General features: G+C 43.5%; 1 long non-coding RNA gene across 1 annotated transcript; it reads right to left on the bottom strand.

Annotated features, from left to right (window-relative positions):
- Positions 1-14,697: 14,697 nt before the first annotated feature.
- Positions 14,698-23,265, bottom strand: LOC142865858 (uncharacterized). The gene is made up of 2 exons (XR_012915948.1): positions 23,203-23,265; positions 14,698-20,609 (listed from the first exon to the last, which is right to left on the bottom strand). It is a non-coding gene; the product is annotated as an uncharacterized LOC142865858 (long non-coding RNA).
- Positions 23,266-23,755: the final 490 nt, after the last annotated feature.

The following is a 23,755-nucleotide window of genomic DNA, read 5'->3' as shown; positions in this document are numbered from 1 at the left end:
TGGATTATTTTTTTGATAAGTGTCTAAATTCACTTAGCTAAGATTTTGTTGAAAATTTTTGCATCTATATTCATTAGGGATATTGGTCTGTAGTTTTCTTTTTTTGTTGCATCCTTTCCTGGTTTTTGGTATCAGAGTAATATTCGCTTCATAAAAGGTGTCGGGGAGGTTTCCGTTCTTCTCGATGTTGTGGAAAAGTTTCTGCAAGATAGATACTAGTTCTTCTTTGTAAGTGTGGTAAAATTCGGGTGTGAAGCCATCTGGACCGGGACATTTCTTTTTAGGGAGATTTTTAATTGCTGTTTCTATTTCAGCTGTTGAGATTGTTCTGTTCAGGGAATCTATTTTTTCCTGGTTGAGCCTAGGGAGGCTGTGTGTTTCTAGAAATTTCTCCATTTCCTCCACATTTTCCAGTTTGTGTGTATAAAGATTTTTGTAGTATTCATAAATTGTATCTTGTATCTCTTTGAGATCAGTTGTGATATCTCCTTTTTTATTCCTGATGGAGCTTATTAGAGATTTCTCTTTTCTGCTTTTCGTTAGCTTAGCCAATGGTGTGTCAATTTTGTTTATTTTTTCAAAGAACCAACTTTTTGTTTTATTAATCTCCTGAAGAGCTTCCCTGTTTTCAATTTTGTTTAGTTCTGATTTGATCTTTTTTTTTTTTTTTTTTTTTTTTTTTTTTTTTTTTTTTTTTTTTTTTTTTTTTGAGACAGAGTCTCACTTTGTTGCCTAGGCTAGAGTGAGTGCCGTGGCGTCAGCCTAGCTCACAGCAACCTCAGACTCCTGGGCTCAAGCGATCCTTCTGTCTCAGCCTCCCAAGTAGCTGAGACTACAGGCATGCGCCACCATGCCCGGCTAATTTTTTCTATATATATTAGTTGGCCAATTAGTTTCTTTCTATTTATAGTAGAGACGGGGTCTCGCTCTTGCTTAGGCTGGTTTTGAACTCCCGACCACGAGCAATCCGCCCGCCTCGGCCTCCCAGAGAGCTACGATTACAGGCGTGAGCCACCGCGCCCGGCCCTGATTTGATCTTGTTGATTTCACTTCTTCTTCTGGGTTTGGCGTTGGTCTGTTCTTCTTTTTCCAGCTCCTTGAGAAATTTCATTAGATTGCCTATTTGTGATCTTCTTGTCTTTTGGTTATAGGCATTTATGGAGATAAACTTTCCTCTCAGAACTGCTTTAGCTGTGTCCCAGAGGAGTTGATAACTTGTCTCTCCATTGTCGTTTTCTTCATAGAATTGTTTTATTTCTGTCTTGATTTCTTCATTTATGAAGTAATCGTTTAGTAGGAGGTTGTTTAATTTCCACGTTTTTGTGTAGAAATGTGAGTTTCTGCTAGGGTTGATTTCTACTTTTATTCCACTGTGATCTGAGAAGGTACATGGTATGATTTCTATTTTTTTAAATTTCTTGAGATTTACTTTGTGTCCTAGGATATGGTCCATCTTAGAGAATGTCCCATGAGCTGATGAGAAGAACTAGACTCCTCCTGTGGAGTCTCCCGGGGTTTCAGGTACCCCTCCTTCCATCCCTCGTCCGCTGTATGCTCGTCTTCTTGCTGATTTTTTCTAATTTCTGCTAGAATCTGTCTTTTCTGCAGAGACACTCTGTCTGGCAGTGTTTCTCATCTGCCATCTTGCTCCACCCCCTTCCTGGCATTTCTGACTTTGGAAATCAGGCTCACCCAGTTTCTCTAGGCCCACTTCAATTGCCCTCTCCTCCAGGAAGCCTTCCATGCTTTTACTCCTTACCCTGCCAGGTAGAAGTTGTTTTTTCTTTTAAGTGGGCACATGGACAGATATAGAGGGTGGGAGGAAGAAGAATTATATGGTCCTTGGGATCTGAAAACAGTGGGATGAGGAAGATGTCAGGGACCCAAGGTTTGTCTTTGCGATTTTATCAATGCCTTTGAGGTTTCCATAATTGTGCTATGGCCAGAGGAAGCCATCCACAAGGTAAATCATAGCAGCCTCCCAGGATTAATCACAACACTGAACGCAAACAACTCTCCTGGATTTCATGCCTTTCCCTGTCTTTCTCTCTCTCAATATTTTGTCCCACCCTTCCAGCTTCAGGCATAAGCTGTCTCTTCTCTGATGACATGACTGACTTCATGTTTCCATGCTCAGATTCTAGAAGACTAATTTCTTATGCTATAGGATGAATGATAAAGCAGTTTCAGGTCTCATTTGCCAAGGTTACTGGCTTCATGAGTACCGGAGGTAGGACTGGACCCTCCCCTTTTTCAACAGGCCTCTGCTGAGCTGCTCTCAATATGCGAGTCAGTATAAATAGAAACGTCCAACTCTCACCAAGGGTTGACTAAATTTCAATTTTGAATTCATCTGTGCCCAAGGTGGAAGGGGAAACACAGAGTTACTGGGCCATGTTAGTTGGACTTTGAGTGGCTTGGGCAGCACTACCGGGATTGGCACTCTAACGACATAACCGTCCCACCTGCAGAAAAGATTATTTTGAGTGGGAAAGGTGAAGCTGCAAGGCGTGCATTTGCAATAGTTCATGATGTTGCCCTACCCAGCCTGGACTATCACAGGAAACACTAGCTGGGAAAGATGGACTCACTGTCCTCCAAGTACAAGTCTGAAGAAACAGCAGAATCAGATTGGTTAAAATCACTTCCCAACTATGCTTTAGGAAAGTGAGACAATACACACAGTTAGCTTGATTGTTGTGTATTGCCACGTACATGGTGGTAATGATTCAGCTGTCTGTCTCTGGTTTCTTAGCTTCCTAAACCATTGTTTGGAAGTGACTAGAGGCTGGTGTAGTGGGAGGATTAAGGAGAGATGTTGTTCATAGGCTAGAAAATTCCAGTGTGACAGAGATCATCTGTTTTTGAGATCTTCCCCACAAGAAAGTAGTATTTGAAGTAAAGGATATGTCAATTTACTTGATTTAATCATTCTACAGCATGTAATACATCAAATAATCACACTTTGTCCTATAAATATATACAATTATTATATCTGACTTACTTTTTTTTTGAAAAAAGGAACAATTTTCCCTTAGAGGTAACTTATCCTCTACAATATTGCTGCTCCTTTAGAAGCTCAGAGAATGTTTATTAGTGAGCTTTTCCAGACATGGGGCTTGGGGATAAGACTTTGTCAAAGATCCAGAAGGGCAGGGAGTGGTTCTACTCTTTGTCCAGATATCAGTGAAGGGATGAATCTGGGAACTTAAGCAGCATGGGATGGGAAGAGAAGGACGAACCAGGCGATTGGTGTGAATTTCACGCCTGGGAATTCCCACCTCATTGCTCACCTGTTGCTGATGCTTTTCCCTCTGGCTGCACTCTGCAGCTGGAAACATGGCTGGCCTCTCTTGATGCCAGGACACTGCCCAGGTCCTGTCTCTCAGTGCACTTGTGTCTCCACAGTCTATGCTCACAGTCACTCTGCTCCCATCCATACTTCATCTCATGTCCATAGGCTGCCTGAAATAATTATCTATGACTTCTTATCCACCTTGCACCACAGAGAGTGGTTAAGTGTATGGGTTCCACGTAGGCTGCTTGCATTCATGTCACAGCTCTTCCTCCTACCACTTGTGTATTTTTCAGGGTTGTTTTACTTCTCTGTTTCCTTGTCAGTAAAATGATGGTACAGTCTCTCAGTCTGTTCATGGTGTTTTACAAAAATATCTCCCACTGGGTAATTCAGAAAAGACAGGATTATATTGCTCACAGTTCTGGAGGCTGCAGTTCTGGAAGTGCAAGAGGCACTAGCAGGTTTGCTGTCTCATAAGGGCCTCTTCCTTCTTCATGTCAGCCTTTGTGTGTCCTCACATATTGTAAGGGGATAGAAGGCTCCCACAAGCCTCTTTTATAAGGGAGGCCACTAGTCCCGTTCATGAGGGTAGAGCCCTCGTCACCTAATCACCTCCCAAAGGCCCTACCACTTTTTTTGAATTTTTTCTGTTTTTATTTTGGCATATTATGGGGGTACAGATTTTAAGGTTTCAATAAATGCCCTTTCCCCCCTCCCTCCACAAGTCTGAGTTTCCAGCATGACCATCTCTCAGATGGGGCACATGTCACTCATCATGTATGTATATACCCGCCCCCCCTCTCCTCTTCTCCCTCCCCAATACCCTATTACTGTAGTACCTATGTGTCCACTTAGGTGCTACTCAGTTAATACCAGTTTGCTGGTGAATATATGTGGTGCTTGTTTTTCCATTCTTGGGATACTTCGCTTAGTACCTTCACTGTGGGGACTAACTTGCATCATAAAAATTGTGGGGGTACACCAACATTGAAATCACAGCAGAGACCAATAAGAAGGAAGTATCTTATTGGACTGCCACGACATTCAGCAACTGCAAGAAATCCTGGAGAGTATTAAATGGTCTGGTAATGTTAGCTGTGATTGTTTTTGTAACATTTTGCTGGTCTATGGTCAAATATCATTTCCTTCCTTGAGCTGTTCTGTTCCATTCCAGTTCGTGAGCAAACAGGAAAACATCAGATGGTGGGAAGTGCCACGAGCATGGGCTGGCAAGGAGGGAAAGGGGGAGGTGTGGGGATGCCAGGGAAAGTGTCCAGCCAAGCAAAGTCTGTGCAAGGATACTGCAAACACAGAGAGCAACAAGCACAAAGAATGACATGGACTTGATTCATGTGACAAACTGCAGGTGGTCACTGTGGCTGGTGCTGGGGGCAGTGGTAGGAGAGTAAGGTTGCAGAGGTCGGCAAAGGCCAGATCGTGGGAGGCAGTTTGTTTAGCCCTAAGAGGGAAGAAATTTGGTTTTTTTTTTTAAATCAACTAGCACTAAGGCTGGCAAGGAAACTCAAACATCACCATTATCGAAGAGAAATAACTCTTTCCGCAAGAAAGTATTGCTACTGGAAGCTCGGCACTTGTCCCTGAGGCTGCATCAACAGAATGAAGACAAGTGATTTCAGGAGAAAGAAAGAGGAGTTTATTAATTTGCTGGAAAATGAGGAGGATGGAGACTCCCGTTTAAAATGCCATCATCCTAATAATAGGCATAAATGCAGAGTTTTCACAGGGAGGTTTTCAGTTTCAGACCATTTCTGTTCAACTACAGTCGATGATTCTGATCATCTCGTGTCAGTCCCATTTCTGCTGAAGACAATCCCAGAACCTCCACTCAGACAGTTGTGTTGAGCCATCTCCTGTAGCACAAAGAACAAAGGACACTGCCCCTCCAGACCACTGGCTTGGGACAGAGATGCAGGTTTTAGTTCCCCAAGAGTGAGTGAGGTTTTAAATAGATAGAATACATTTTTGCTGTTTTTTCAGGCCATTCTCTGGTACATATTCCTCCCGCCCCCATCAATTTCACCCTTCCATATTTATAGGAAGGGGGGGCAATGTAATATTTGAGTTATTTTCTGTAGAATTGGGGTGATATTTTAGATGGAAGGTTTATACTGTAACGCTTTGGCAATATATGTATGGCAATAGAATACCAGCAAAAAACAGTCATCAACAATAATTGCAACAGTGAGGACTAAGGAGGCAAAATGGACTGTCGCCTTATATACAATCAATGTCTGATACAGGGCTGGGTTAGAAAGAAACATGGACCTCTGAGTATAGAACTATTGGTTGCACCCTGTAGGTGATCTGACAGACCAGCTTTTGTAACTTCAGAAATACTTGCAGTGAACCAGGTTTAGGACGACAAGCCAGCAGTAGGTAGATCGACAGAAGACACAATAGCCTAGGGAAATCTTCACTAAGGTGTTGTCCCTCTATCCTAGAGACAAAACAAATAATCAAAGAAAGTTAGTAAAAATATCAACTTTTTTAATGTTTTCCCTTATTAAAAGCAGATACTTTAGATTGCCTAAAGGCTGGCCCCTCTACTTGGTGCTTGGGTCCTCTTCTTCCATGGGACACCTCTTTACTATGGTATGATGGACCCATGGTTTTATTTTTGACAGTTTTAATGACCTGTTAGAGACACTTGATAGAGTCTCTTTCTCTTTTTTGTTTCCGACCAGGACAGAGACTTGAAACAGGCAAACTCATGTATAGCGTTAGCACCTGACTCACTCATTTGACATGTTGTGTTACTCTGTTGTTTTTACTAATGGTTATATTATTATATATCCCTCGGGGTGTTAGGAAGAGTCTCTCATAAACTCTGTTCTGATGCTTGACGAAGCCTGTTTATAGGGGTACCCTCATCTGGAGGACAAGTGGCAATATCTTATCTCAATTTCCTGTATCAATTTCAAGATGTATGTAATTTTCATTCTAGATGTAGGGGGTTGTTTATTTGGTGGGTTAACTTCAATATGAAAGAATGTCTATTATTATTCTACATAGAGGAGGGGAGTCTATGAATATCATAAGGACCTATGGGATCATTGAGTCTACCGTGTCCTGCTTTGGAGAAATGGTGTACCCGGTTCACACTGGGGTCCACATTAAACATTTGTGGGCGACCACAGAACACTGTGCAACAGATCCAGGTTGAGATGACGGGAAACAAAGTTCCCCTGATGGGCACTTTCATGTAGTAGCCAAACACGGTGATACTTTGAGCTGTCCAGTGTCACCTTAGCTGTCTGTCTATGGTGTCCATCACCACCATGTCATTTTCTATCTACTTGGCCTCTTTTCCTGGACTGCGGATGTGCATTATCCCATCATCCTCTGAAGCTTGTTCCCGTTCTGCACTGACGTATGTGCCTCGTGCCAGCAGCTCCTGGTAGGAGCCCATTTTGGAGCTTCAGGCACTCTCTCCATCTGCAGAGGACAGCCTTTACCCAGCCTGAAAAGGTATCTATTAGTACAAGTTCAGGCATCTGAATGAAATTGCTAGCCACTGTAAGTGTTCTTTTGTTTCTTTGGTTCTTGTTTTTGTTGTTCTTGGACCACCCCGAGCACATAAACAATTTGTTGTAAGCAGGGTCTTTCCGAATGAGGATTCATCAAACAATTAAAGCAACACATAGACAGTCCAAGGTACACAGGGTCCTTCCAAATGAGGTGCCCCCAAATCCATTAAGGCATCGCATCTATAATGTGTGTATTCATGTACGTGCCTCACAAGAGGCCAAATCAAGGTTTCGGGCCTGAGAATGAGTCCATGAGAATTCTGCCTCCACTTAACTGTGGCATCCGAATTATAACAGTCACAGTCTTTACTTTCTAAGTGAATCTAAATCTAGCCTGAGTATGAAGGCCCCAGAGAACAGATCATCTCCAGTGGCCTCCTTAGCAGCTCTGCCAGTCACCTTTCTTTGGCCATGTTGGCCACCTGCTTGGGCTCAGCCATGGCCTGTTTCAAGGCCATTATTTTAAGCACTATGAGACGGCAGTGATCGGCCGGGAAATCTTGCCCACAGCCGGCACTCATAGTCTGCACGATAGTTTGTGCTGTGCATTGATGAAAAATCCGTTGTGCTGTTGTGAGATGAGGAAAGCTTGAAAGCACTGAAAGCTTGTTTTACTTTACAGGCAGCTTTACTTGTAAAGTAAATCAGAATAGGTAACATATACATATATGTTTTCATTACGTTATTTTTAAATGTTCACAATGTTATTTTGATAAATGAAAAATTAGATATTAGCCTTCATATCATGGCTGTCAGCTAAAGTCGTTGTGCGTGTTTATCTCTGGCTATCGACTATAGTTGACACTCATACCAAAGTGGTTAATGGCATACTGAATATCTTTATTTTCTGTCATCAGGAGACTACCCCTTTTTTAATGATTTTTTTTTTTTTGAGACAGACTCTCACTCCGTTGCCCAGTACAGTGCTATGGCATCAGCCTAGCTCACAGCAACCTCAAACTCCTGGGCTCAAGTGATCCTTCTGCCTCCGTCTCCGAAGTAGCTGAGACTACAGGCATGCACCACTATGCCTGGCTAATTTTATCTATATATTTCTAGTTGGCCAATTAAATTCCTTCAATTTTTTGTAGAGACGGGGTCTCGCTCTTGCTCAGACTGGTTTCCTACTCATGACCTTGAGCGATCCTCCCACCTCTGCCTCCCAGAGTGCTAGGATTACAGGTGTGAGCCACCACGCCCAGCCTTTAATGGTTGTACGAGCATATACTATCAAAAAACTTATTTGGAGTCTATATAAATGTTTGTATTTTTCCCTCTGGATAACTTTTCTGGTTAAAGCCACTAGCTCAGCTTTCTCGGCCAAAGTCCCAGGTGGCAGTGCCACTGTCATGGTCATCACATAACCAGCCCTTCCTTGTCCATAATGCTGTCCCTGTCATTTAAAAGATCCCAGTCTTAGCCGGGCGCGGTGGCTCACGCCTGTAATCCTAGCACTTTGGGAGGCTGAGGCGGGCGGATTGCTCAAGGTCAGGAGTTCGAAACCAGCCTGAGCAAGAGCGAGACCCCGTCTCTACTATAAATAGAAAGAAATTAATTGGCCAACTAATACATATATATAAAAATTAGCCGGGCATGGTGGCGCATGCCTGTAGTCCCAGCTACTCGGGAGGCTGAGGCAGCAGGATTGCTTGAGCCCAGGAGTTTGAGGTTGCTGTGAGCTAGGCTGATGCCACGCCACTCACTCTAGCCTGGGCAACAAGCGAGACTCTGTCTCAAAAAAAAAAAAAAAAAAAAAAAAAAGATCCCAGTCTTGCTCTGACATTGGCTGATCTGACGGATCTATCCTGCTAGAACACACAGTCTCTAGAACCTCTACACAGTCATATTGTAAACACTCATTCTCGTTGGCTGGCAGAAAGGTGGCAGGATTGAGAGAGACACAGTCTTTAATAACAACTCAGAAGTAGCTGTTGTTACTGCCTGGAGGCAAAGAGGCCATTCTCTCACCATATTGTTTAATGGCTCTCAGAAGTATGTCACTGGCCTGGGATGTCTCCCTGCATCTAAGGCTCATTCTTTATTTGTTGTCACATTTACGAATCAGGCAAACACACAGCAGGGGCAGTTATAAGCTGTCCCCTTAAGGGCCCCCTGTACAAACCCTTTACTATCATTCTGAAGTCTGGGATCTAGATGCCATTTCTAGGAACCCTAGATAAATAACCTGTTGTTTGTAATTCTTTTCCAATTGCAGGTTCCACAAGTCCCATTAAGCTTTTATCAAACAAGTCAGGAGAGCCCATGAGGCAACACTGGACATCTCAAGATCCTGTACTGTAAATGCAACAGAGTACCATTCAAGTTTCTCAGCCCCTGTTTGCATATCTACAGCTGTGTCCTGGCTGGGCATAGCTGGTGCCTGGGGCTGGGGCAGTGGCCAGGAAGGGGTCTTAATTTCTTTTTCTGTAAATTGAAATTGACACCAAACCTTTTCGAGGAAAATTATGAGGAGTGCCAGGACTAAAATTTAATTGCATGCTCTGAAGATGAACATGTAAAATTAAACGCCAAACAATATTCAATCTTGGCTGCCAAGACTGACTACTAGACAGCCACAGTGGCTGTAAGTATCAAGCACCCAGCAGGACAATTCATTTTCAAATATATACAACGAAAATACTCCCACTTCAAGACTATTTATGGAACATGGGCAAAATCAAGATGAAACAAATTCAAATCACTGCAACGTCATGAAAACAACCCATGCCAGTATATGGTAAAATAAAACAAGAAATAGGATTCCTGGGTACTTGGTTACTTTCAGAGACTTAAAGCAAAAAGCTCTTGAAAACCAGAATGCTATTTCCATTTTTTCTAAAATGCGAATAACACCAGCTTTCTTCTGAAAAATGCATTAAAAGCATCAGAACCATACTTAGTTGATACAATGATTATTAAATAAACATATTCTATATAAATGCAAACAGTGTCAATAGCGGCTGAAGGCCATTCTCAGTAGTGTGTGACCAAACCCTCAGCTGACCAGGCCACCCAACTCCTCATTTGAAATTACCAAGATTTCTTTTTTCTTTTTTTTCTTTTTTTTTTTTTTTGAGACAGAGTCTCACTTTGTTGCCCAGGCTAGAGTGAGTGCCATGGCGTCAGCCTAGCTCACAGCAACCTCAAACTCCTGGGCTCAAGTGATCCTACTGCCTCAGCCTCCCGAGTAGCTGAGACTACAGGCATGTGCCATCATGCCCGACTAATTTTTTGTATATATATTAGTTGGCCAATTAATTTCTTTCTATTTATAGTAGAGACGGGGTCTCGCTCTTGCTCAGGCTGGTTTCAAACTCCTGACCTTGAGCAATCCACCCGCCTCGGCCTCCCAGAGTGCTAGGATTACAGGCGTGAGCCACCACGCCCGGCCTAAGATTTCTTTTTTCTTTTGAAGACAACATATAGAGAAGACCAATTCCAAAATTTAACCAAAAAATGTATTACATGCACAGTCATGTTAAAGAAACACAAAATACCACTCAAAGGCAGCTAACGATTGTCAGCTGTCATAATCCCAAGTACATTCCCTCAGCATGTGATTTAATACTTTCCTCCTTTTCAGATCAAAAACAATAGAAATATCGTCTCTGAAAAGAAATCTCCAGAAAACAGCCAAGACCAAGATTTTAAAAAGTACCCTTCCACAATATCCACCCAATGACTTTGTAAAACAAAGTCAAAATCAGGCCGCTGGTGGCCACTGTGCAATTCTGGACCAACATTGTCTCACCCAACAACATCAGTTGATTCCTTTTTTTTGAGACAGTGTCTCACTCCATTGCCCTGAATAGAGTGTGGTGTCGTCACCCTAGCTCACAGCAACCTCAAACTCCTGGGCTCAAGCAATCCTGCTCCCTCAGCCTACCAAGTACCTTGGACTACAGGTATTCGCCACCATGCCTGATTAATTTTTTCTATGTATATTTTTAGTTGTACAGATAATTTATTTCTGTTTTGAGTACAGACAGGGTCTCGCTCTCCCTCAGTCTGGTCTGGAACTCCTGAGCTCAAGGTATCCTTCCCCTCCGCCTCTCAGAGTGCTAGGATTACAAGGGTTAGCAACCATGCCTGGCCACAAGTAACTCTTACATCATACAAAGTATCAGGTATTGCCCCAGAAGTTGCCTCCATTTGAAGGGGCTGAGGCCTTTTATACCCTTTGGGCCTGGCTAGGGACTTTGGGCAGGAAGACCTGGGGATTTTCCACTGTGACCTTGGGTGGTCATTGAGAAACAGGAGGGGCTGGCGGTATTTGCAGAACCCAGGAGCCCAAATGTTCTTATCCAGGTGGACATCTGGGTGTGGTTCCTCTCAGCAGGGCCTGGCAGTTTTGTCCTTGGTGAGTCTGGTCCCTGAGCCTTTTCTTTTTTGATCTAGGGAAGGGAGGGGGCCTGCCAACAACCTTGTATCTAACCCCGAATTCCATCCAGAATTTCTTGTGACTCTATGTCCTTTAGTACCACTGGCCCCAAACTCTCGTGTTGAGCAATAGAGCTCTCATGGGGCAGATGAGAAGGGCTGCTCATCTTCTTTACTGCACCAACACGAAATGCGTGGGTTGTACAGACATACTCCTTAGCCACGCCCATCACTAGGTCTTATTTTGGGGTAGGGCTTATATTGCATAAATTGGTAGAAATCCTGCTAGGGCTTATTTTATGGGTAGGTCTTATTTTGGGGGACACATGGTAGTTAAATAATACGTCTTTGCTCATGTTGTTATCATCTACGTATCTCTGACAATTCCTCAATGTCCACATCTAATACTCATGACTTTGCACAATCAAAACAAAATGTTTTTTGTCATGTCTGGTTTTGGAAATCTTGCTCACCCACTAGATGCATGCCCAGCAGAGGATCCTCTCAGACACAATGTATTGCACATTTATAAGGTTGTGACAGTTGTAGTCCAATTGTGCATGAGAACCTCTGACAAATTTTTAAATAGACTTTAAAAATCTCAGAGTATGTCCATTCTCAAAATGCCGTTCTCAAAATGGGGACTTAAGACTTTTCTTTAAATTTTAATATCTACCAGAGAATCATGAATATTGTAATTTATATTTCTCTAAAAATAGAGAAGAGGAATTTATTTACTTACAGCCTAATTCATTTGCTCAAAGCTGTGAATGGAAGTACTTCATCAACTAATATTCACATTAATGATTTATATTTACTTCTCTTCCTTTATAAGATTCTTCCCACTCCTCAATTCTCATGAATAGTATGGCTGTTTTTCTGCATTCTAGTATCAGGTTTTTCAATTCACTGTGAATATCCTCAGGAAAAATAATGCTTTAATGTCTTTCACCTGTAGCTGTTTGAATAATGTTTGAATGAAAATGCTATTAAATATTCAATGGTCATCTGTGACTTTTCATTGTGTTACCTCATAAGGACTCTGGCCCATGTATCAGTTGGTCAGCAGCAATGATGGGGCCCAGCGACCCTCGAATTTATGGAAAGTGTGTGAAATGTGGGCAGTCTCATTTAGGGGACTGTGCCATTAGCCTGTAAGTTTTGTTTGACTTGTGGTACTGTCAGAATTGAACTGCACACTCTTCCCATTCATGACAAGGGGCCCACCCTCCTAGAACCAGACGGCTGGAATGGGGCATATGGCCGATCAGGTCCAGTCCTCTCAGACCCGGGCTCAATAGTCCAGGTCCACTCCTCTGGGACATGGAACAGGCAACAATGGTTGATTCTCACCAGTAACAGCAATGGTAGCCCAGGGCTGACCCAAATCACCTGCTAGAATCTGTAGGGAAACTGAGAACCCTCACTAGAGACCAGACTCCACAGCTATCCTGGACCACATTTGTGGCCAGATACCTGGCACAGACTGTGCCAGGTGAGCTTCTGTGTCCCTGGGAAATAGACAGATAGACAGGTAGACACCAAGATCTGTAGAGAGAGACACAGGCAGAAGGGTAGAGAGGCAGGAAGGTAGGGAGGACAGCAGGGCCGAACCAGTTACATAGGATCAGCTGTCTCCACTCCCTCTGCTATGAGGACACTTCTGCCCTGGATACTTCTTGGACACGCACAGCTTTCCCCCGCCCTGAGCATGCCCTCACTCTGAACTCGGGCCCTGGCCAAAATCCCTCCCACAGTGCCTGGAGGGTCAACTATCAATGTGCTGAGATTTTACCACGCAAATGCTTGTCAGAGAGGGCACTCAATGTATTGAAGTCCCTGACATTCCTGGGGAGGGGTGACAACCATAAAAAGGGTGGAGAAAGGAACACAGAAGGGGTGGGACACTTAGCAGTCCCTCCTTGCCACTGGCTGCGACCCACACACTAGCTCCCATCTATCTTGGGACCACATTTAAGAAAATGGGAGATGTGGAAGGGGAGAAGAGAACCCCTAAGGCTGATGGCGAGGCCTGTGCCTGGGGGCAATGAGACAGCCTCACCCTCCACTGGAATGGGGGAGCGCTGTGCGTGCACACACATCATGTTTATCGCGGGTAAGTGTATACACGCACAGAATGGGCACCAGGAATTCTGTGCTGAGTGCCAAGGTGTCCAGTGTCTGAAGCAGGTTATCATTCACTGTCATTATTTACCCGCCAGGGCAATAGATATGTAGGGGGAACATATAGCCTGGCACGTATGAAGCACTCAAGAAATGGAGGCAAGTACCCACGCCCCTCAGGACTTTCCAGTTCCAAAAGTCCTTCTTTTGGAGAATACATGACCTACCCATTCATATTTGCCAGTCTGAAGTGGAAAATACATGTGAACATTCCCACCTCTCTCTTAACCCAAATCTCAGCAGTTGTCTCTACTTTTCACCTTGCTATAAACATGAATAGTTGGGGGAGAGTAGCTCACAGTTAAATTGGCAACCCATGACTTAATAGAAGCCAATAATAGTGGGGATAAAAATAAAGTTCCAGCTGTTCCATTGGATTTGGGGAGGAGGTTCCTGGAATTCTGAGGCGTGTCATGAGACTTTTCAGCTCTGTAGACTGAATGACAACACTAGAGTTGTTCACTGCTATAGCCCCACATCTCTAAGACAACCCAGGGAGAGGCACATGCCCAACCACTCAGTGTGGCACATGCACAGGCAGGACGGGCTACCATAGACTTCTTGTCCTTCCCTGTAGGGGACACGTAATAACCACAAGGCCTCAGCTGCCTAAGCAGGATAAAACATCTGAAAATTCTCTGGGAGTGGAGACCCTGATCCTCACTACCTACTGGAACTGCTAATTCATAAAATGCTGAGACTCTGGTCAGCTCAACAAAGGATACATAATGGTAATTAATTGGAAATCTGACACATTCAGAAGAGTACTGATATTTTCAAGGAACAGATGATGCTCAGAAGCATCTGCCCATTTTACCTGGCTCCGTTCAAAAGCAGGTTGTGTGATACAAAGATACATTTCTAAGATTGGAGGACCAAGATTTTAGGCAGGCAGGCGTGGGAATGAACTGCCTACTCACTGTTCCAGTTTTGGTCCTCATGACTTCTGATCTGTGTCCTGTAGAAACTACTGCTCACTCTACTTCTGCCTTACCCTTTTGTGATCAGGAGATGCTCCTGTCACCCACACAATATCCAAATATGGATTTGTGTTCTTAAGATCACCTTGTATAAGGAGGTATCAGATCACTTACTACCTTTCTTACCGTAACAATGGGAGAACTTAAGTCTTGGCCTGGAAACCCTTAACCTTGTCACAAACCCCCTCAACTCAAGGTCCCAGAGTATGGATCTCATATATTTCACCCTGTACATGGTAGGACGCACATGGAAGAGACATGATTCATTGATCATGATTTCCTTCTTTTGAATAATAAAACATATACATGGGAGAAACGCATTTTATTGTAAGAACACAAGGACCTTACAAAATGCAAGACCAAATCAGCAAACAATTTCTTAGGAAAAGAAAAGAGAATTAGTCAGCATAATTTAACAGGTGGTTTGTAAAATACATTCTCTGCCAATAAAAATGGCATTAAGAAGACATAGCAGACAATAAGTCATGGTGCCTGAACCAGTGACAAAGTAAAAAGGGAAATGAAAGTTTACACCTCCCTGTTGAGAAAAGAAAACTTACCTTTCCCTTTTCTTAGAGAATATCCCTTAGAAAATTGACAACTGTGAAGTTCTCCATGTACTTCTCTAAAATTTCGTAAACATTTTGAAAAATCAAATATGCCTCTGCCAAATTCACAATCAAGAATGGACGAGAACCTGACAGTAACATATTTGGACTGCGTGAGAGCTCGGTACACAGGGGACACCTTAAGCAGCTGAACCCAGAAACTCATCAGGGTGGGACTGCAAAATAGGCAAATGCACAGCACAGGCAGCACCTAAGGCTCCCTATAGTTACAGGAGAAAACCCTGGAATACAAAGGAGATGAGAGAATACAGTGCACCAGGAAGGATACAGAAGTACCAACAAAGGCAACAGCACATCCAGCCTAGTACTCCTTCTACCTGTTGCACTATGCAACAATGTAAGAGAGTGAAGCCCCACCTACGTCTGTGGCCATTTTTCACCCATCTAGGGCAGTGAATAGAGGAGGGGACACAGCCCAGATGTCAACAACACCAAAACACCCAATGACTGGGAAAGGGAAAATAAGGACCTGCCCCCATCATAAATATATCAACTTCCCAAGGCACATATTTTCCCCCATCACCTCCATGAAGGTACATTCTTGTCTGTGGTTCCCCAGCTATGCCGAACCACACGTGCTGCAAGGGAGGGGAAGGGGCACAGGAGGCAGGTGCCTCCTTAAACGCTATTGCCCATCACGATATTCACCCCAAATTCCCATGTCCTCCAAACTCTCTATATTCTCCTCATGCCCAGGAGACTCCTGACATTCCTTCTAGGACCCTGGAATACCCTGAAATAGGGACACCACGGAGCCCTCCCCTCCTCACATTGCACCTCCCTCCTGTCCTTTAACGGCGTCAGTGGCTGTAGTACTACACAAGATGCATGAATCCCTCACTGAGCTGTCTAGGACAGTCTTGAGGGTTCAGGACACTTCTCGTGCCTATGTAAACACCCCTCTGAGAAGAGCAAAGTGACTGATGGGTTAGACCACAAAGTGGTGACAGCTTACATCAGAAGACTTGGAAACGTGGCAACTTTAGCTGAAAGGGATGTGCCCCTTTCAGCATGACCAATAAGACAGGTTAAGCTGCCATCTGGACACCTAACATAACTCGGAAGGTTCCATGACACCAGGCTCAAGGGGAGACATCCAAGAGGATCCCAACATCACCAGCTTCATATACTGTTCAGTGGCGGAACACATGTGAATTTTCTTTCCCACCAACGTGCAGAGTATGATCAACGGAAGAGTGTAGGAAGCTAATAGAGAAATGCTTGGCCAAAACGCCAACTTCATTCCCACTCTCTGAAACAGGAGTGCTCACCACCCTTGGGCCACCCTTGCTGTGCATAGTGCAACCCCTTGTGTTCAGCACATTAGCGTAGGAGGACATAGCCTGACCACTGGCCCTCACCTGTGTCTCCACTGGATTCAAAATTCTACTTGCTACAGATACTGCTGGTGAAGCTGTCTCATTCCTGTAGGAATTTACACAAGGCTTTGGAGCCAATGGAGTGGGAAGGAGAAGGAGAGGTCAAGTAAATTCCGAGGAACTACCAGCAACAGCAGTTCATTTTCATAAGTGTATGCTAATGAACACATCCCACTATTAGCAAGAAAGACTCAGTGGCAAGGTCCACTTTCATTGGTCTCTGCTGGTGAACACAGCTCACTATCAGCATGAAAGACTCAGTGGTGAGGCCATCCAAGGGAGAAACGTCCCCCAGAAACAACCACAGGTGCCTCTCAGAAGACTCCCACAGATTAATCTATGATGATACCATATAATAACACGTTCCTCCAAGCCCTTTGCCATAGGCTAAGGAAGTGCACCTAATGAGCCAGAAATTGCTAAGCACTAACTAACAGGGAAGTTCAGAATTCACATTCATAATGGAAAGCCAAGTTCTGCCCCCTTAATAAAGTCTCATCTTTGCCCAAGAGCCAGACTTTCCCAAGTAACACTCAACAATACCTTCTGGTGCAGTGCCAGTCATGGGGAAGGGGCCTGAGACACTCCCTCGAACACACAAAGCCTCTGAGAACATCCCCGCCAGGGTCCCTGAGATTCCACCTTTCCCAGCAGCTCTGCCCAGTGCCACTGTTCCCAGCACTTTACCACCTAGAGTCAATAGGCCCCCGATAGAGCAACCATATGCAATGTGTCATTCCATCTTTCCTGATCACAGAAGTCTCTACCCCTGTCTCACCCTCGAAGCACTATAATTCTTCCCATCAAATCACAGATCATCAAAATGGCTGGGGATTTAGCCATGAAATCTATTAGTTGAAGGTGAATTGCCCTGGATTTTGAGGACCATTGACATCAGCACATATTTCTACTGCTACAAAAACACCCAGTGTGACCTCTGGATATCCACATGGACCAGAATGGACAGGAGATAGAGCCTGGGGTAATTATTATTTTTTATGCACCAAAAACATTCTTAAAAGTTCTCACAGCCTGTGAATAACACCATGGGATTCAGAACCATCTGAAGCTGGATCTTATTCCTCCTCCTAAAGGATCCTGCCTTTGTTACCATGGCAAGGTTCTGTAATCATTAATGTACTCTGTAAAATGGGAATAATAGTACATTTAACTCATGGTTTTTAGAGGATGAGGTGAGAACCTAATGAACTGAGCACATTGTTGGTTCTAGTTACCTTTCCATCAGTGATAGCCCTCCTTATTTCATTTGGATTCATCACCACTACCATCAACATCATTGCCACAACCATCAACATCATTTCCAGTAGCCCAAGGTGCTTCTCAAAACGACCAGTGCTGTCCCAGTTACATGACTGGACATGCCAAACAGGGAACCAGTCCTACAGGAAATACAATCAGTTGCATTGTTCTCCATGCCTAATGCCTACACCTGTGCCTGTGCCTTATGTTCAAGCATAGACACTTAGGCACCAGGAAGACAAGAGTTGGTATTTAAGGTGGGAGATCCAGGCCTTCAATTCTCAGGGCTAACATTGTGCCTGTAAGGTAACAAACAGTATCAAAGGCTTTTTCAAATTTCTCGGTGCGAAACCAGAAATTTACTTCATAAACAGTCCTGACAAGGGTCAGAACCTATAAAACAGGCACTGTCAGGGAAAAGCCTCACTGCAAATCATACAAAATGGTCACAGTGAGTTAAGTGAACAAATAAAGATTTCAGTAGATTAAATTTCATTATATTCTCCTGAAATCGCTCAGCTTTATACATGACCACATAGGAACTGTGTAATCTGAAAAGTCATTTCACAACCAGATGAAAAGTGAGCACATCAGCCCTTATGTATGTTGTATCCTTTCATAAAATAGTAGCAAAATCAACTCTCTCCCTCTACTTAAATAATCTACAGAGTTTCAGTCAAAGGCCTTGCCTTGTAGTGGCCAAAATAATCCACGCTCTTCCTAGCACTCATATAAGAAACAGGCATGAGAAAGCACTTTGAGGCAAATTGGAGTGTGATATGAAATACTGCACACCAAGAATTTACAGCACATTACCACTAGTGAGTAGATACTCAATGAATACATACCAGAAAAAGATAAGTGACAAGGCTGTCCTAGGAATGAACTCCTGGGAAAGGTCCAGAGAACCAGGTCTCAACTTAAATTCTGAGGAGGTCCACCTTTTCTTTCATCGAGGACTTGGAACCCTGGGACTTCCAGCAATTAGGTAGACACCCTTTTGGCATCCTCTACCTTGAGTATGCTGCTTCCATGCTATTACTTCGTGCACCTATGCACCAAGGCACGCATTTCAGTCTTCCCCAAAGTCTTCCCCACTCACAAAAAACAAGAAGACCAAAGATGGCGGTGACATTGCAGAGGCAGAAGGCACAACATGTTTAAGTGTAACAGGAAGGAAGCATCACAGTTACCTCAAGTTTCACAAGGGCTTTTGACTAAGAAATAAGCCATCCTTACATGGGTTGGGGTAAAGTTCTTCCATGGATCTCAGGCCTCAATTTTACATTGGGTGGAAAATAAAAATGACTGTCATCTTCCAAGGATTAAAAGTAAGTTAACCAATGACAGTGACAAGTCAAAAGTTTATGAATGACAATGTACTGAGTAATGGATAGACACTTTAGGGTCTCTTTCCCAAGAAATGTGGAATTTGACCTAAGGTGAGCGAACTTCAGGTTGTGTGATGCCACCTTCTCCACGAAACGTGTGCTAAGAGAAAACTACAGGACCCACAAGGACCCATTCAGACTAAAGCTTGAAAGTCACCATAGGAACATCTTAGGATAGTGCATATTTCCAATTAGCACGTTAATTCCCTCTGTCACATTGTCAAATGTCTTCACCCACATTTCAATTAATAAATCACCACACACAAAAGAAATGACTTTACATAGGCCAAGAAAGAGAGACATCTCTGGCACTGCCAGTTAGCAGGCCCCCTCCAGCCTGCACCATTGACAAATGGTAAAGAGTCCTGATGAGTAGTGAGGCCTGAGCCCTGGCAGCCTCCATGCGCAGTGTCTGAGTTGGCCAGAACAGAAAGTTGCTCAGGAGAAGGAAAAGCCTGAAGTCCTGGGTTGCCTCTTTCTTCACAGCAGGGTTGATGAGATCGGGTTTCCAGAGAGATTCCGCCCCTGAGGAAGGTTGCTGGCCCTGGGAAACAACACAAACATTTAAATGATATTGTAGCAAACTCTAAAGAGCTTGTACAGGGGTAGGGGAGCGGTGGTAGGGAGGGGGTTAAACGGAGCACCCTAATGTTTTTCTCCAACATGTGGAGTCAGGAAATGGGATACTACTTCCTTGGGCACCTCTTTTGGACTCAGGTACCGGAGACAGTGAATGAGACATGAGGTGTGCTCCCAGTAATGTCTGCAAAGCAAAGAAATGGCCAGGAAGCAAGAATGGGTGAAGATTTGAAGGCGTACTGACTTATGCATTACTTTGATTGTTACTGTCTGTCTCCAAGTCTCCTCTGAAATAAATGCCCTCCCCTCCATGGTGGAGGCAGACAGACAGACTACCATTCTCCACCAGACACTTGGCCCACAGGTCCCAAGCCTCCCCTTTTGCATAGATAAAGATGGCGTTCTATTACCTTCAGATCGATTTTTGAACCTGAAGTTAAAAGGCATCTGAGCAGCATCCCACATTCCCTCCATTCCTGGAGTTGACTTTTGACCACCCACTCGAGTTCATCCTGCTATTGCATGTTAGTGCAAAAGATTCCAAATAGGATCAAAACATCAAGACTTTGAAGATAAAATGCCAAGTTCTGTTATGGTTTTGGAAACCATAACATTCAAATAAATTCAAGCTTGCTGTAATGGGACACTGACAGTGAGCAGAGGAACACCACTAATGCCTGGAAAAAGATGTCAATATCTAGGAGAGTCTCAATCATGACGTCAATAAGCAGCACCCATGGACAGACCTTAACACCAATGGCAATTCCTTGCTTGGAGACCCAGGACATTGGCTTCAATGCCTTCCTAAATGATGGTACAGGTGAGACCAGATTGGTGCTGCCCTCTACCCAACACCTGTCATCTCACACGAGAGACGGTTGTTCTTACCTGGCTGGATGCTCTGGACAGTTAGTTCCAGTTCCACACTAGTCACGGTACAAGCTCCCATGCTGACCAGTCCCAGATTTTCCACCACAGGTCCTGAAGGAGATGGCAATTGTACAGATCTGCAAGACTAGCACCACTGGGGGCACACACATGGCAGCTCATAATGTAGGTAGGGCGCTGGAGGGGGCGTCCTATTACCCTTATAAAGAAGAGCTACTGAAAGTACCTAGTGGGGACTGAGTACACAATTATTCAGCCCATGCCAGGTAGGCCAAATTCACGAAAGGCAATATAACTCAGAGATTGCAGGAACTGTGCCACAACACAAGGTAATAGTGCCTTTCAGAGGCTCCACTGCTCCGTTGAAAGGGAACCACAGGTCATGGGGTAATCAGTCAATAGCAGTAGCCCATTCCACCCAATTCTTGTCCTCCCCAGGCTAGGCCTTGACCATTCATTTCTCTTTACCTTGTGGGCATATAAAAAACACATGAATCATTTTTTTTTCTATGAAAGAACACCTGGAAATGATACCAACGCTACATTTAAAGAAAAACAGTATATTAAATACATCATTGTGCTTCAGAAGCAAAACTTTCAACGTCATCTGCAACTGCCATTTACTCCCAGATTACTGAAAGCACTCAATCTGTGACTTTCTTCATTCATAAATGGGAAATTCCCCATTATGTTTAAAGGAAACTTATGCAAAAGCCTCAGGACAGAATTGGATTAAATAACATGATATTGAGCAGGCAATTCATGTGGGAATTGAAATTGCCAACAATGTGCAGAGGTGACAGGCGACCAGTACTTCCGGACATTCACTGCCATAAAAGAAGTGGCAGCTTAGTCCATATGTACGGTTTGATCTAGAAAATGCCACAAATCTTGCTTCATTTGGGTACATTGATGAAATAAGATAACACAAGGACTAAAATCTCAACCAATCCAGTGATATTAAAGCAATTTCATGGTGAAATCAAGTCAAACTTCAGGTAGCCGGCAACGTGAGGCCGGAACTGTCGTAAAGCAAGACGCACAAAACCCATGAAAACGTTATTTTTCTTATTTGTGCATTTAAAAGAACGAAAATGTGTTTACCCATGCTTCGGATGAGGGTCAGGACCGCAGTTAATTTAATACAATGCTAAAAAACACATTTATCCAAAGTAAAACCCAATCCTATAAAAAAGCCATGAACGATGGTTAAGGGAATTCACTGTCATAAAATATCAAGCACGGGGCCCATTGATGACGTTCTGCATTTACCAATCCACCCTGGTCAACAACATTTTCCTTAAAGTACATTTATGGATCCGCTAAGAGAGGGTACAAGAACAGAAACATAAAGTACATTTGTAGAGAGATAACAACACTACAATATTTTTAATTATATCATGGAAGATATTACGATAGAAAACAAAAGGCAATCAATCATTCAGACATTAATTTACTCTCTATCAACACAAAACCTTTTAAAGTCTCTTATGAAGAGCCCTGGGACCAAGAGTCAATTGAATGAGAGAAGAGGAGGAACAGGTAAAATTAAATGCAAAACCAGGCCCAATTTATCTGAAAGAAAGTGGCTGATTGGCAGCCATATCACGTGATTTAAAACGTCACCTGCTTAGCCAGATGAATCACCTCACAACATGCACTCTGAAAATACTCTCATTTGAGAAATATTTATGCAACAAAGCCAAAAGAAATTTAACCAAATTTAAATGATTGCAATGTCATGAAAAAAACCCAAGTCAGTATACCAGAAAGTAAAACAATAAATAGGATCCCTGGGGGCTTCATTCCCTTCAGGGACTTAAAGGTATAAGCTCTTGCCAACCCGAGTGCTCCTTTCCATACCCTTAAAGTGTCAAACCGCCAAGCATTTTAAGGGGTGCTTTTGGCTGAATACAGTAATATTGAATACACAAGTGCATTATACAAAAGTGCAAAACAGAGTTCAAGGACCACGGCCAGACGATTCCCTGGGTTTAGTGAACAAGCTGGAAGTCCATTGCCCCATTTCACGTAGAAATATTCAAAACGCTTTTTTTTCTCTTGTGAACACAACATATGAAGGAGACGAATTCTGAACTTGAACCATAACAGACTACATTAAACATATAATTATGTTAAATGAGAGACTAAACTGGCCACAAAGACAGCTAACTGGGATCGGCTGTCACAACCTCCCCTCAGGAGGTAACTTCCACCCTTGTCACCTCTAAAGCAACAGAGATATGAAAACCGAATGGCGAAAGGTGGCAAAATAAAAACTTTAAAGAAATAAGTGTTGATAATATCTACCCAAGAACAGTATAAAATAAAGGCAAACTCAGGGGCCAGGGACCAACAGCCTTCTTTCGCGATGCGGCTGAGAGCTGCTCGTCGATCACATCAGCGTTTCCTCATTTTTAAATTCAAAACACCACAAAACCTTAGGATCCAGAGGGAGCAGGGGTGCCCATGACCAACATTTAAACAAACAAAATGATCGCAAACACTCATCACGTTGTTCCATCAAGCACAACACTGGGCCGGACGTGACTAGGGAGCTTCCCTGTCAACAATCCATTGGCCCATCACACACATCCCTTAAATATGTCACCACACATCATAAACCCGATTGGATCAGGATCACCACAAAACTCAGTAATTAAGAAATAAAACCAAGTAAACTTACATTTTCTGATCCCGGAAGGCGGGTGCCGCCATATTCCCACATATCCCCGGGAAACTGTCCACGGAAGCCCCACAGGACAATCCAGACTTTAATGGTATCTACCTGGTCACGTGGTACGGATGCCTGGACACCCAGTCTAAGGCCCCGCCTACAAACAACTTCATTGGAGGGTCTGAATTGATTGACAAGGAACCCAACATTCAGCTCCAGGTTTACAAGGGAAAACTCAACCAATACCTAAAGGCCCAGCTAAATAACTCAGGCCTTTCTGATACTTTAGCTTATATAACTGTGCTCATCTCTCCATATCCAGTTCTCTTTCCCAGGCCTCTGTACATACCATATTCCCTGTTTCCTGGCATTTCTGATTTTGGAAATCTGGCTCACCCAGTTTTTCTAGGCCCACTTCAATTGCCCTCTCCTCCAGGAAGCCTTTCATGCTTTTACTCTTTCCACTGCCAGGTAGAAGGGAGTTGTTCTTTGCCTTTAAGTGGGCACATGGAGAGATATAGAGGGTGGGAGGAAGAAGAATTATATGGTCCTTGGGATCTGA

Source organism: Microcebus murinus, chromosome X (genome assembly GCF_040939455.1).
Source record: "Microcebus murinus isolate Inina chromosome X, M.murinus_Inina_mat1.0, whole genome shotgun sequence".
Lineage (NCBI taxonomy): Eukaryota > Metazoa > Chordata > Mammalia > Primates > Cheirogaleidae > Microcebus > Microcebus murinus.
Note: the sequence above shows the minus strand (reverse complement) of the source record. Positions and strands in the feature narration are given on the sequence as shown.